This window comes from Nelumbo lutea, chromosome 7, assembly GCF_056320005.1.
Source record: "Nelumbo lutea isolate HS-2025 chromosome 7, American lotus-T2T, whole genome shotgun sequence".
NCBI classification, from domain to species: domain Eukaryota; kingdom Viridiplantae; phylum Streptophyta; class Magnoliopsida; order Proteales; family Nelumbonaceae; genus Nelumbo; species Nelumbo lutea.
In genome coordinates this window covers 14,901,216-14,914,796 of record NC_142690.1, presented here as the reverse complement: position 1 = coordinate 14,914,796, position 13,581 = coordinate 14,901,216, and positions in this window count along the sequence as shown.

The following is a 13,581-nucleotide window of genomic DNA, read 5'->3' as shown; positions in this document are numbered from 1 at the left end:
TTCTTGGTTATGCTTCAGGTGTGAAGGGATACAGATTGTGATGCCTTAATCCAAAATTTATATTTAATAAAGGTGTTACTTTTGATGAATCTGCTTCACCCAAGAAGGGAGTCTTCAAATTCTTGTAATGCAAATAAAACACAAGGTTTAGGAAAGAAGGTGGAGTTAGAAGTTAAAAGTGCTTCCTCACCTCAGTTTACATTAGTCCAGGTACCAATTTCTACTGAGATAGAAGAATATGTACAAGAGGAAGAAGAGGATGAGCATTATTCTATTGCTAGAGTCTGAATAAGGAGAGAGACTATACCACCCTAGAGATATGGTTATGCTGATCTGGTTGCCTATGCATTGTCAGTTGCAGAGAATGTTGATGTTACAGAACCCAATACTTATGCAGAACCTATATCATTTGTTAATTCTGCTAAGTGGTCGATAGCTATGCATGAAGAGATTGAATCCTTGCAAAAGAACCAAACTTGGGAGTTGGTAAGATCACCTAAAGGAAAGAAGATTGTTGGATGCAAATGGGTCTTCAAAAGAAAATAAGGTACTCCGGATGTAGAGAATGCTAGATATAAGACACGATTGGTTGCAAAATGCTACAGTCAAGTACAAGGTGTTGATTTTAATGATGTTTTCTCACCAATTGATAGACATAGCTCCATTCGTGTTTTTTCTTGCTTTGGTTGCCATGCATAATTTGGAATTAGAACAATTAGATGTTAAAACTGATTTCTTGCATGGAGAACTTGATGAACAAATTTATATGCATTAACCCTAGGGTTTTTGTTGAAGGGATGAAAGACCATGTTTGCTTGTTAAAGAAAATCTTTATATGACTTAAAACAGTCTCTTACACAATGGTATAGAAGATTTGACTCTTTTATAATGGCTCTTGGATATTCTAGATGCAAGTATGATAGTTGTGTTTATTTCAAGAAACTTGCAGATGATTCTTCTGTTTTGTTGATTTATGTTGATGATATGCTTATTGTAGAAAGAAAATATCTGAGATCAACAAATTAAAAACACAATTGAGTGGCGAGTTTGAAATAAAAGATTTGGGTGCAGCAAAGAAAATTCTTGACATGGAGATTCAGAGGGATCGAAAAGTAGGGAAGTTGTATTTGACACAAAAAAAGTATGTTGAAAAGGTCTTAGAGCGCTTTGGCATGAAAGATGCTAAACCAGTAAATACTCCTATTGTAGCCCACTTCAAACTTTAAGCAAATTTGTCACCACAAACAGATGAAGAAGAAAAATTGTCACATGTCCCCTACTCCAGTGTAGTTGGGAGTATTATGTATGCCATGGTTTGCATACGTCCTGACATTTCACATGTAGTTAGTATGGTGAACGGATATATGTCATGTCCTAACAAGACATTGGCGGGCAGTGAAGTGGATTTTCAGATACTTGAAATGTACATCAGATACTTGTTTGGAGTTTGGGAGTAGTGACAATTTGATGAGTTATGTTGATTTAAATTATACAAGTGATCTTGACAGGAGAAGATCACTCACACGTTAGTTTGAAAGCTACTTTACAGTCTATAGTTGTTTTATGTACCATTGAAGCTGAGTATATGGCAGTGATTGAGGCAACTAAAGAAGCTATTTGGTTGAGAGGTTTGTTTGGTGAACTCAGTTTGGGTCCAAAAGTGGTTGTTGTCTACTGTGATAGTCTGAGTGCTATTCATTTGATTAAGGATCAAATGTACCATGAGATGACGAAACACATTAATGTGAGGTACCATTTTGTTCGCGATGTTGTAGAACAAGGAGATATCATTGTGAAGAAGATCGGTACTATAGATAACCCAACTGATATGTTAACAAAGCCTCGTCCTGTGGCTAAGTTCAAGCATTGCTTGGACTTGATTGGTGTTTGCAACATTTGAGTTTTCCCATTAGGGCTTTTGTTGGAGGTGGAGGGAGATTATTGTTTTATGATGATTGAGAGAATTCAAGCCAAGGTGGAGATTTGTTATGTTTGTGCTTTGAATTCTTTATGGCAACTCGTTTCATAAATCCGCTCCAAATTAATTTGAAAAAAACCCGAAGGCAAAATTTCATAGTGATTTGTAGTGGATGCGTAGGGCGTTATGGACCCGACCCATATTCATCTTATAGGTCCGAACCAAATACGAAAAGTCGTGTATTTCAGGGGTTTTCTCTATTGTATACAGAAGTCTAAGTCTTGTAAGAGGGGAGTGAGACATTGGGTGTATTTAGGGCTTAGGGTTTTTCAGTGAGAGCACAACTCTGTATTTCTTCTCCACTACCTCCTAGATAGTGGATTTATGTTCTTCTTTCGCCCGTGGACATAGACTAGTGTCATTTCGAATCGGTTTTCTTGGGATTTTTCTGCAACATAGATTTTTCCCCCGTCTCAAAAGGATTGATCCTCAACGTCGTCTCCATTTTCTTGCGCGGAGGTTGTTGACCATGACAAATAGGTCTGTTAGCTTCTATAGCAAAGGTGACTCACCATTTCCATAGGCATCGTTTTCTGTTTTTCGAATGATATCTTCGGAATGAAATGCACTGGCTTAGAGTTAGAGGATGGATTTGTTACCTCTGTTTTAATGATGTTTAGTAACTAATTTTACTTCTTTTAAGGACAATTACAGCTGCTTCTGTCTTTGAGTATTTAGATCCTCTTTTATATGTGAAGGAAAAGGTAGAGTAAGGAGAGAATGGTAAGAAATCTGTACAAACACAGCTTAACGGTATTTAATCACAGATTTTTCAAATCTCGTCTTTCTGGTATCATAATACTCGAACCCATATATTCTCACTTTTTGACTTTTTGGCTAAATAACTTACCAATGACCGAACAATATAAAACCCGTAATTTTTTTAGAAGAATTAACTAAAACTTATCAAAATAATATTATAAAATTATTAATAAAGGGAAATAAACTTGACTTCATTGAAAAATGAATATAAACCCACTTGTATGAAGCTTAAAACTATGACTCCTAAATAAAAATAAAAAAAATCCAACAATCAAACCAAACAAATGAGAGAGATTATCTGTTGATATTTTGGCGTTTAACCAATATTTCTATGGGGGAGGGAATTCCCAATTCAGGGGATATTATTTCTAGGGGTGAGGATAAATACATTTGGAGAATTAATTAATGAATTTGAGATGTACTGAATTCTAAAAGGACTAATTTCTAATTTTTTATGATCTCTTACCAAGTTACATGAAAAATTTTTCATCGTAATGTGAATTCATTCTCTTACGTGGTGGGCCGTTTTCCAAATACAACGGTGTAGTTGTGTATTTACACCACATCCAAATGTTTACCGGCAAATATTTCTCTTTCTTCAACTCCGCCAAGACCGATCACCGCCTCAACTCCACCAAGACCGCCACCTCCTAGGCTCTGTCGCTGTTTCTCTCATTTTTCATCTCTGCAGCTCCGTCATAATTTTTTCCCTTTTTTTCTTGATTTTAAGTGCAAAAAAAATGAATCATGGTTAATCGGTTAGTTCGGTTTGGTTTTGGTTTAAACTTTTACAAAATTGATCAAATTGGTTCGGTTTAAAAAAAAAAAAAAAAACCCTACAGTTTGGCTAACCGAACCATGAACACCCCTAATTCCAATTGTTTGGTTGAGCAGAAGATTCTCATTTTGTGGTGAAATGTTATTCCCCCATTTGCCCCTCTAAATCAGTTTGGAAAAAGTATCAATGCAAATATGTACAGTATAAATACATATAAAATATAAGGTTTTTCACTCTACATATTTGCATCTATACTCCTTCCAAACTCAGCCTTTGAAATGAAATTTTCATTTCAGAAATTTCTAATATCTATCTGAATCAAAGAGACAATGAGTAGATCATTCCAATTCTAATTTTGAGGGATTTTGATTTTGATTCCAACTATAAACCAAATGGACCCTATAACCTATCATGGTACATGCAATTAATACTCACTCATCCAACCATCCGTTTAAAAATTAAAAACTAAAACATGTTTTTTTATAGCATGCCCAGGAAGAAATACTTGGCCTGGCAAAAAATTTGTAAACCTTGATTGCAGATGACATGGACAAATTATTGTCAATACTGTTTCAGTTAAGAAATCAACATACAACATACACTGAGCAGCCGATATGACGACTTTTACATGTGAGAGAACTGGACCTTGCATCCCAATTGGAAGATCTTTATGCCCCAAGTCTCAACAACTGTAAACTTACAAATGGCAGCAAGCTTCCCAAAGATTAAATGGTTGTTAGTATTGCCTGTCTGCAGGGATTAAAATTTCATCACATATCAGCTTGTATATCGGCCGATACATATCATATCGGAGCCTTCCTAGTACGCTCCTATAAGGGGTGTTTCGGGTCAGCAAATGGCTTAAAAAGTAGATCGGCCTTAAACTGTCCTCTCTAAACTAGTTTCGAAAAAAAAAAAAATACACAAGAAATAATACCGATAGAGGGCTATATGCCCTACGGGCATATCATCTTATATCGGTATTTTGAACTTTGCCTGTCTAAACACCCAAATGTTAGTACTTCCCCTCCGTTCTACTCAACCTGCATGGACTTCTATAGTCTGAAATTAATGGTAATATAATTTTCAAATTTTTAATTGTTACTACTAATTTTTATGTGATTTTATTCTATAATTTTTATGGTTATGTTACGGCCCTAAATGGTTAAAGTGCTTGGCTTGACGTATTCCATCAATCTTAAGGCTCTTAAAGCATTGGTCAAGTACATAACATTTGGTATCAAAACCTACAACCATGTCTCAAATTTGAATCATAGAAAGGGTTACTTGGGATAAGGGCTACTTAGAGTAGAGTGAAAGCTATCGTGGAAAAGACTACCTAAAATAGAGTGAAACCTATAACGAAAAGGGCTATCTAAAGCATAGTGAAAATCGCCAAAGGAAAAGTGATACCTGTTGCTAAAGTGTGAACTATCATGGAAAAGGTTACCTATTGCCTGAATGAGAACCATCGTAAAGAGGGCTACTTACCACTAGATTAGAGTGAGATCAACCTAGAGTGAAGCCACCGAGATGTGTTGGGTTGACGCATTCCATCAATGATAAGGCTTTTGACGTATTAGCGAAGCATATAATAATCAACCACGTTTTAATTTTGCTTCTTCAGTTTTTACTCTTTGATCCATTTCAGTTATTTATCTCTTGTGACATTTATGTGCGTATCTCTCTTCGGATATGTTGAGAGAGGGAGAGAGGACAGGGAGAGAGAGATCTTTCTCTGATAAACTCCTTAGTTGATTGAAAGGAGGAAATGAAGAACAATTATGAATTTTTTATTCATGAATATATACCGGTGCAGCACAATTAAACTACAATGTTGATTGCATACATTAACTTGGTTAAACAAAATAGATAGTTAGAAGCAAATTTGAGTGCTGAGTCAATTTTCTTTAGATTTTTCTTATGGTTTCCATGACTTTTATTTTCAAGTACATTTTTCCAATAAATCTTTATCATATGATCCTTATCTGTAGGGTTTGGTATTGAAACCTCATATCTATCATTTGAGAGGGTTGAGATCATCAATTATTTGGGAACGTTATTATGGAAATATATATGAATATCATATTACTAGATCAACCATAACCAGAGAATATGCATGAACGACCTCTTGAAAGAAAGAGTAGAATGGGGTGTTTGGTAATTGTCTCACCTCAATTGAGGTTTATGAGAGAATGCTTAAAAATAAGTGCTTATTTGGGTTGGAACTATACCATTAAGCACTTATCGGTGTTTGGGAAATAAGCCTAAAATAAGTGTTTATTTTAAAAACAATGGCTTATTTTTTAAGCTCAAATTTTCTGTTTTTTCTTTCAAAATTATCCATATATAAAAGTGATTTTGGAAAAGTACTTCTATAAAAGTGTTTTTAAAAAGTATTTTTATAAAAGTATTTTCGTAAAAATACTTTTATAAAAGTGCTTTCATAAAATTTGAAAGAAAATAGAAGGCAAATTAGTCACGAATGATTATTTAAGTGTTTATTGGAGAAAAAGACTACCAAATGCCTAATATTAAATAAGCACTTAAAAAAGTTGGATGCCAAATACAAATAAATACTTATTTGAATAAGCATTTATTTTTAAGATAAACACTCCCAAACATAGCCTTAATGATTTCTTCTTACAGTTTTCATTATTTGTTTATGGTATTGTATCATTATGGTTGTGATTGCCTTACAACTTATTAGTTTCACTATTGGTGATTGTCCCACCTCAATTGATGTGTTTATTTAACTTGGGTTGACTTATGATTAGTTTACTGTTTTTATTAAGAGAGCAAATTGGGCGGACTCAACAATCTTTTGCATGAATTAGGCTTGAGTTTTCGGGCCCCAGACTAGGCCTAGGCAATAAAACTCAGTCTTTAACAAAACTCATCGAGACCACCCAACATTTTGTTTAAATATAAATATAAATGTATATTATATATATATATGGTCTAAACTATATTTAGCTATTTGTAATATGTGTAAATGTGTATGATTAGTATAAACTCACAGACGTGCACAAACATGTACAAATGCACACATGTTGTGCATTTTATTTGTATAAAAATATATTTGCTTACCTGTATTTATACCTACATTGTGGACTGAACTCCCTACCGGGGGTCCGAATTCACCCTTTGTAACAGCCCGGGATATACTTCGCCGAACTGACCCACCTTGTAACAGTTCGGGACACACTTCGCCAAACTGACCCACTTTGTAACAGTTCGGGATACACTTCGCCGAACTGACCCACTTTGTAACAGCTCGGGATACACTTCGCCGAACTGACCCTATAACAGCTCGGGATACACTTCACCGAACTGACCCTGTAACAGCTCGAGATACACTTCGCCGAACTGACCCACCTTGTAACAGTTCGGGATACACCTCGCCGAACTGACCTGCCCTATAGATACCTTCGAGCTCAAGACCGCCTCGCTCAGCACTTCGCATCACCTTCTGGGAACCAAAACCAAACAAGTCGTACCATGCCTGACACTAAGGAAATCCGTGCCCGAGGGCGCCACGCCTGGCTGACTTGGGATCTGACATTTGGCGGCAGCACTCTAAACGGCCACCTGCCACCGCCACTGACACCGCCATCTCCAGTTAGAAAGACGGTTAGGCAGTGACAGTTCTGTCTCAGCAGAAAGGATGACAGCCGAATTGATAAGCACAAGGGTAATCATACCCGACCTGACAAGGGCCTCGGGACGAGTGCACGAAGTGATTATAAGAGCCCCCTGCCCCCCAACAAACGAGGTATGCAAACTCTGTGCTATCTGGTATTACCTTGCTTTTGAAGGATTCTAACTTAAGCTTTGGAGCCTCTACACCGGGTTCCCCCCGGAGCTTCCCCATCTCCTCCATTTCAGGTTCCCTGCTACCCCGTTCAGAAGCAAGGCCGCGGACAGCTAAGACCAGCCGGATCGTGCTCCATCAATTGGCGCCGTCTGTGGGAAAGCTTCAAAAAGCCTCCCTCCAAACTTCCATAACCCCTTTTCTTCAAAAAACCCAACACTCATGGCCTCCTCCAGCAACACCGGACGTGGCACGGAGACAAACGCCACCGGGGAACAACTTCAAGTCCCCGTGGTGTGCATTGGACAGTTCACCATCCCCCTTTCGGTGGATGGGATCCCCAGCTTGAACGCGCCACAAGCAGTGGCACCCGTAAACCCTCCTACCACAAGCATCCCCTTTCCTCTTCCCATTGAGACAACCTTCATTGAACCGACTGTCGTCTCCCTGGCAGCCAGCCAAAACCGGTTGGACGACCTGATGCAGTGCATGCGGGCAATGCAAGCCCAAATGCAACAATTCCAGCAGCACCAGCTTCACCAGCACCAAGTACCGCACAACATCTCCCAGTATCACTATCAATAGCAGTTCCCCCAACTACCACTGAACCAACCACTACTTCCACCTTGCCACCCCGCTCCGAGGCCGGTCAAGGCCTCCCCGCAGGATGGACGCCCCCACCAGGCGAAGGCCTCCCGGCCCCAAAACCCCCCTAATAGCCAGGCCTCATCCCCAGGCCGAAGAGAGAAAAATGTCATCCCCGTCTTGCAACCCGCAGGCGGGTCGGGAACCTCGCCCGCGAGGTCGGCACCCCGGCACTCCAAGCCTGAGCTCCCGCTCACCGAAAACCGATTCGGTGCTCTGGCGGCAGACTACCAGCATTCCGGACCCATCGAGCTCGGTAACACGAAGGCCAGCAGCGCCAGTACAAGGTCCGCTCAGCAGCGAAGGCACCGGCGAAGTCGCCAAACCGCCACCCGTGCCTTGTCGGAATTCAGAGGCAAAGACTCAAGCTCGGACGAGGTAGGGGCTGCCCCGATCCTCTTGGTTCCTTCCCCCCTCGCATCAGAACTCCTGGCGGTCCCCTTACCCAGAGACTTCAAGCTCCCACCTCTGGACAAGTACGACGGGTCCTTCGACCCCAACGACCACGTTGACGCCTTTCAGTCCCAAATGCACCTTGCCAGGGCCAGCGAATCGTGCATGTGCGTGGCCTTTACCACCACCCTCAGGGGGGTAGCCCGCAGTTGGTACAGGAACCTGGCCCCCGGGTCGATAAAGTGCTGGGCCCAGTTCATGCAAGTCTTCACCGCACACTTCGTCACCAGCCAACGGTGCCCCAGAACAGAGGAAAGCATCTTCGGAGTAGTCCAAAGAGAAGGAGAATCCATCTGAGGCTACATCAAGCGATTCAACGAAGCATGCTTGCAGATATCGCGGTTGGACCCCACAGTGCAGCTCGCGGCGGCCAAAAGAGGGGTGACGCACAAAGAATTCAAATGGCACATGGTGGCAAACCAGCCCGCAACCGTGGCCAAGTTCCTTAAGCTCGCGGATAAATTCATGAGGAAAGAGGAAGAAATCAACCAACGGACCGAAGGCGGGAACGAGAAAAGAAAGAGAGAATGTGAGCTCTCCAAACCGGTGGACAGAAAAAAACCCGACTTGGGAGCCGAAGCCGAACCAGTCGTTCCGAGCTCCCCTAGCAGTTTGGACGGACTACACGCCGTTAAACACGAGGCGGACGGAGATCTTAATGATGATCAAAGATGCCCCGTACGTGAAGTGGCCACCTCGCCTAAAGGGAAATCCGAATGAGAGAAATAAGAATTTGTATTGTAGTTTCCATAGAGACCATGGTCATAGTACCAAGTAGTGTAATAACCTCCGGGACGAGATAGAGGGCCTCATACGTCGCGGATACTTGAGAAACTTTGTACAGCACAACAATAATAACAATAAGGCAGGTCGGCAAGGGGAGCACGAAAAGGATGCCCCCGAGTCTAGCAACAGACCTACCGAACCGTTGCAAAAGCAGCCTCCGGAAGAGAGGCCGGTTTGGGGAACCATCCTTGTAATAGAGGGAGGTTCGGTGGTAGCGGGGTGTACCTCGGCAGCAGCCCAGACTTCAGTTCGCGAAGCGGCCCTCGAAGAATGGAACCCCCCAAAGAGACCAAAGACCGAAGAGCCAATCTTCTTCACGAAGGACGACGCGCGAGGGGTCCACTACCCCCATGATGACGCACTTGTCATTAAACTAAGGATCAGCGACTTCGAGGTCAGGCGCGTACTCATAGATTCGGGCAGCTCAGTGGACATCCTCTTCAAATCAGCATTTAACCAGCTGCAATTACAGAAGAGCGAGCTGAAGCCCGCGAACACTCCCCTGGAGGGTTTCAGCGGAGAGGAAGTCAAGCCCCTCGGAAAAATAATCGTCCCTGTGGAAGTCGGCACATGGCTTTGTGCAGTCAGACTCAGCCATGATTTCCTGGTAGTCACGACCCCCTCCCCATACAATGCCATAATAGGGCGGCCGATCACGCATATCCTACGGGCGGCGGTCTCCACCTATTATTTGGCCATGAAGTTCCCTATGGACTTTGGTGTATGGGTAGCGCGGGGCGACCAGCTCGAGTCCCGCAAGTGTTATGTTGCCGCCCTGAAGGGAAAAACCAAGGCGGCCGATGACCTCGAACTGGAGCGGTCTGCGGAGCAAGGCGAGGAACGAGCTTCGCCCATGGAGGAAACGGTCGCAATCCCGACTTCGGCTATGGACCCAGCTCGCACACTTCAGATCGGAGCTTCCATCGAGGATCCCCTACGAACCGAACTGGTGAGTTTTTTACTTCAAAATTTATATATTTTTGCTTGGTCCGCGGCCGACATGCCCGGCATTAGCTCCGGCCTGATAACTCACAAACTTAATACTAACCCTGTAGTCAGACCCATTAGACTGAAGAAACGCAACTTAGCCTCAGAACGCTGGAGGGCGGTCGACGAGGAGGTCGAGAAGCTCCTCGCAGCAAACTTCATAAGGGAAGTCCATTACCCGAGCTGGGTGGCCAACCCGGTGTTGGTAAAAAAGGCAAGCCGCAAGTGGCGCATGTGCATCGACTACACCGACCTGAACCGAGCTTGCCCGAAAGATTGCTTCCCCCTCCCCAGAATTGACCGCCTAGTGGACGTGACCTCGGGAAACGAGTTGCTAAGCTTCCTGGACGCCTACTCGGGCTACAACCAAGTTAGGATGGAACCATCCGATGAGGAAAAAACCAGCTTCATAACCAAGTTCGGCCTGTATTGCTACAAGGTCATGCCCTTCGGACTAAAAAATGTCGAGGCGACTTTCCAAAGACTTGTAAATAGGCTATTTCGACCCCTAATTGGTACGAAGATAGAGTGCTATGTAGACGACATGCTCGTCAAGACTCAGTTTTCACAAGAATTAATACAAGACTTAGATTCTGTCTTCCAAATCCTGCGTTAGTTTAGCATGAAATTGAACCCCAACAAATGTGTCTTCGGTGTCACCTCGGGCAAGTTCCTAGGGTACATTGTCAATCGGCGCGGTATTGAGGCCAACCCGGACAAAATAAAAGCCATTCTAGATATGAGACCACCTCGGAAAGTAAATGAGGTTCAGAGACTAAACGGGCGCATAGCCGCTCTAAGCCACTTCATGTCCAAATCAGCAGACCGCTGCCTACCCTTCTTCAAGGCAATCAAAGGCAAAGGGTTCGAGTGGACCCAGGACTGCCAGCTCGCGTTCGACGAGCTAAAAGGTTACCTCGCTAGTGTGCCAACCTTAGCCCAGCCCGAGGTGGGCGAGGTCTTAGAACTGTACCTCTCGGCAAGCGACGAGGTGGTCAGTTCGGTACTAATAAAAGAAACAGACCGGGTCCAGTGACCCATCTATTATGTTAGTAAAATTTTGAAGGGAGCAGAGGCAAGGTACTCGCAGATAGAAAAACTAGCATACGCCCTAGTGACAGCAGCTCAGAAACTCTGCCCATACTTCCAGGCTCACACCGTCATCGTCCTGACTAACAAACCTCTTAGACAAGTTTTACTCAAACCCGAGGTTTGAGTAAAACTCAATGAGTACGACCTCTAGTACAAACCAAGAACCGCTATTAAGGCCCAAGCTATGGCAGATTTTATCGCCGAGTGCACTTTCAGCCACGAAGCCCCACAGGTCGAGCCCGAGGTCCCCAGTTCGGGCGAACCCGGAGATCCCGAGCCCATAGAGTCTGAACCCCGTGAAGTTGCAGCCAATGTGGCATCTCTCCTGGTCAGGCGAAGCGCGAACTGGGATGAGGAGCCCTGGATCCTTCACGTGGATGGTTCCTCGAACTGGCAAGGCAGCGAAGCTGGAATAGTCTTGTGCGGCCCGGGCGGCACAAAATTAGAATACGCACTACACTTTGAGTTCGCGGCATCCAACAACGAGGCAGAGTACGAAGCACTGATCGCCGGGCTGGACCTAGCGCGAAAGGTAAAGGCAAAACACTTGGTCATCTGCAGCGATTCTCAGCTCGTGGTCAACCAAGTTACAGGCGAGTACGAAGCACGCGAGCTCTCCATGATCGCATATTTGGCCAAAGTAAAAGAAGCCCTGCTCAACTTCCAGTCACACATCATCAGGCAAATCCCGAGGTCAGAGAACACTGAGGCCGACGCCCTGTCCCGGTTAGCCAGTACAAGTCACAACAATATGAGAACTGTGTACATAGAGGACTTACCTCGGCCTAGTATTCTCGGGGGGACAGAGGAGGTCGCTCCCGCCTTGGAGGCAGAGCCGAGCTGGATCGACCCACTCACGAGCTTCTTGATAGACGGAACCCTCCCTGCAGAACGCAATGCGGCCAAGAGGGTGCAGCGCCAGGAAGCCAAATACGTCATAATAAACGAACAGTTATACCAACGGTCCTACACGCTCCCCTACTTGCATTGCCTGCGACCTACCGAAGCCGAGTTCGTACTCCACGACACTCATGAAGGCCTGTGCAGCGAACACTTGGGGGGCAGAGCACTCGCCCAAAAAGCACTTCGACAAGGATACTACTGGCCAACGATGAAGGCAGAAGCTGTCGAGCTCGTCAGAAAATGCAACAAGTGTCAGAAGCACGCCAATATCCACCATCAACCTGCCTCTGACCTCAAATACCTCGCCAGCCCGTGGCCCTTTGCACAATGGGGCATTGACCTCCTGGGGCCATTCCCACCAGCAACAGGTGGAAGAAAATTCCTAGTTGTTGCAGTAGATTACTTTACAAAGTGGATAGAAGTCGAACCTCTGGCAACTGTTATGGATCGAAACATACAGAACTTCTTTTGGAAGAACATAGTATGTCGGTTTAGGTTACCTCGGGTACTAATCTCCGGCAACAGCAAGCAGTTCGAGGATATCAAGTTCCAAGAGTGGTGCCAGAACATGGGGATTCGGCAAAACTTCACGTCAGTCGTGCACCCGCAAGCAAACGGTCAGACGGAAGTAATGAACAGAGCCATCCTGCGCGGACTGAAAGCACATCTGGATCGAGCTAAGGGATTGTGGGCCGAAGAGCTACCAAGTGTCTTATGGGCTCACCGAACTACCAAAAAAAATCGTCACGGGAGAAACCCCCTTCAACCTCACCTACGGCACTGAAGCAGTGATCCCGACGGAAATCGAAATACCAACATTGCAATTGGAAACATACGATGATCGGACGAACGGAGACGAGTTACGTACCAACCTTGACCTACTGGACGAGGTAAGGGACCTCGCGCACATCCGAACAGCGGCGTACCAGCAGCAGGTAGCTCGCTACTACAATAGCAGAGTAAAGCAACGAAGCTTCCGAGTCGGTGACCTGGTCCTTCATAAGATTATGGTGCCCGAACCCGGCGTGGGCAAGCTTGGACCTAACTAGGAAGGGCCCTATAAAGTAAAAAGAGCGCTCGGGGGGCATACGAACTCGAAACCTTAGAAGGCAAACGAGTACCTCGAGCGTGGAACATCGTGAACTTAAGGCGATACTACCTATAAACCACCAAGTGAAGTGAACAAAATCAGGTCCTATGTGCCACGATGCAAGCCAAGAGGAACCTCGGAATAAACAAGCAAAGAAGTCGAGCATATTATCAGCTCGGCAAAAAACCAGTTCGCGGCAGAACAGACCGCGGAAGTATAATAACCCGGACAAAGTGGCATAGACAAAGAATCAGTTCGGGGAAGAAGAACACTTGGGGAAAAAGACATATATA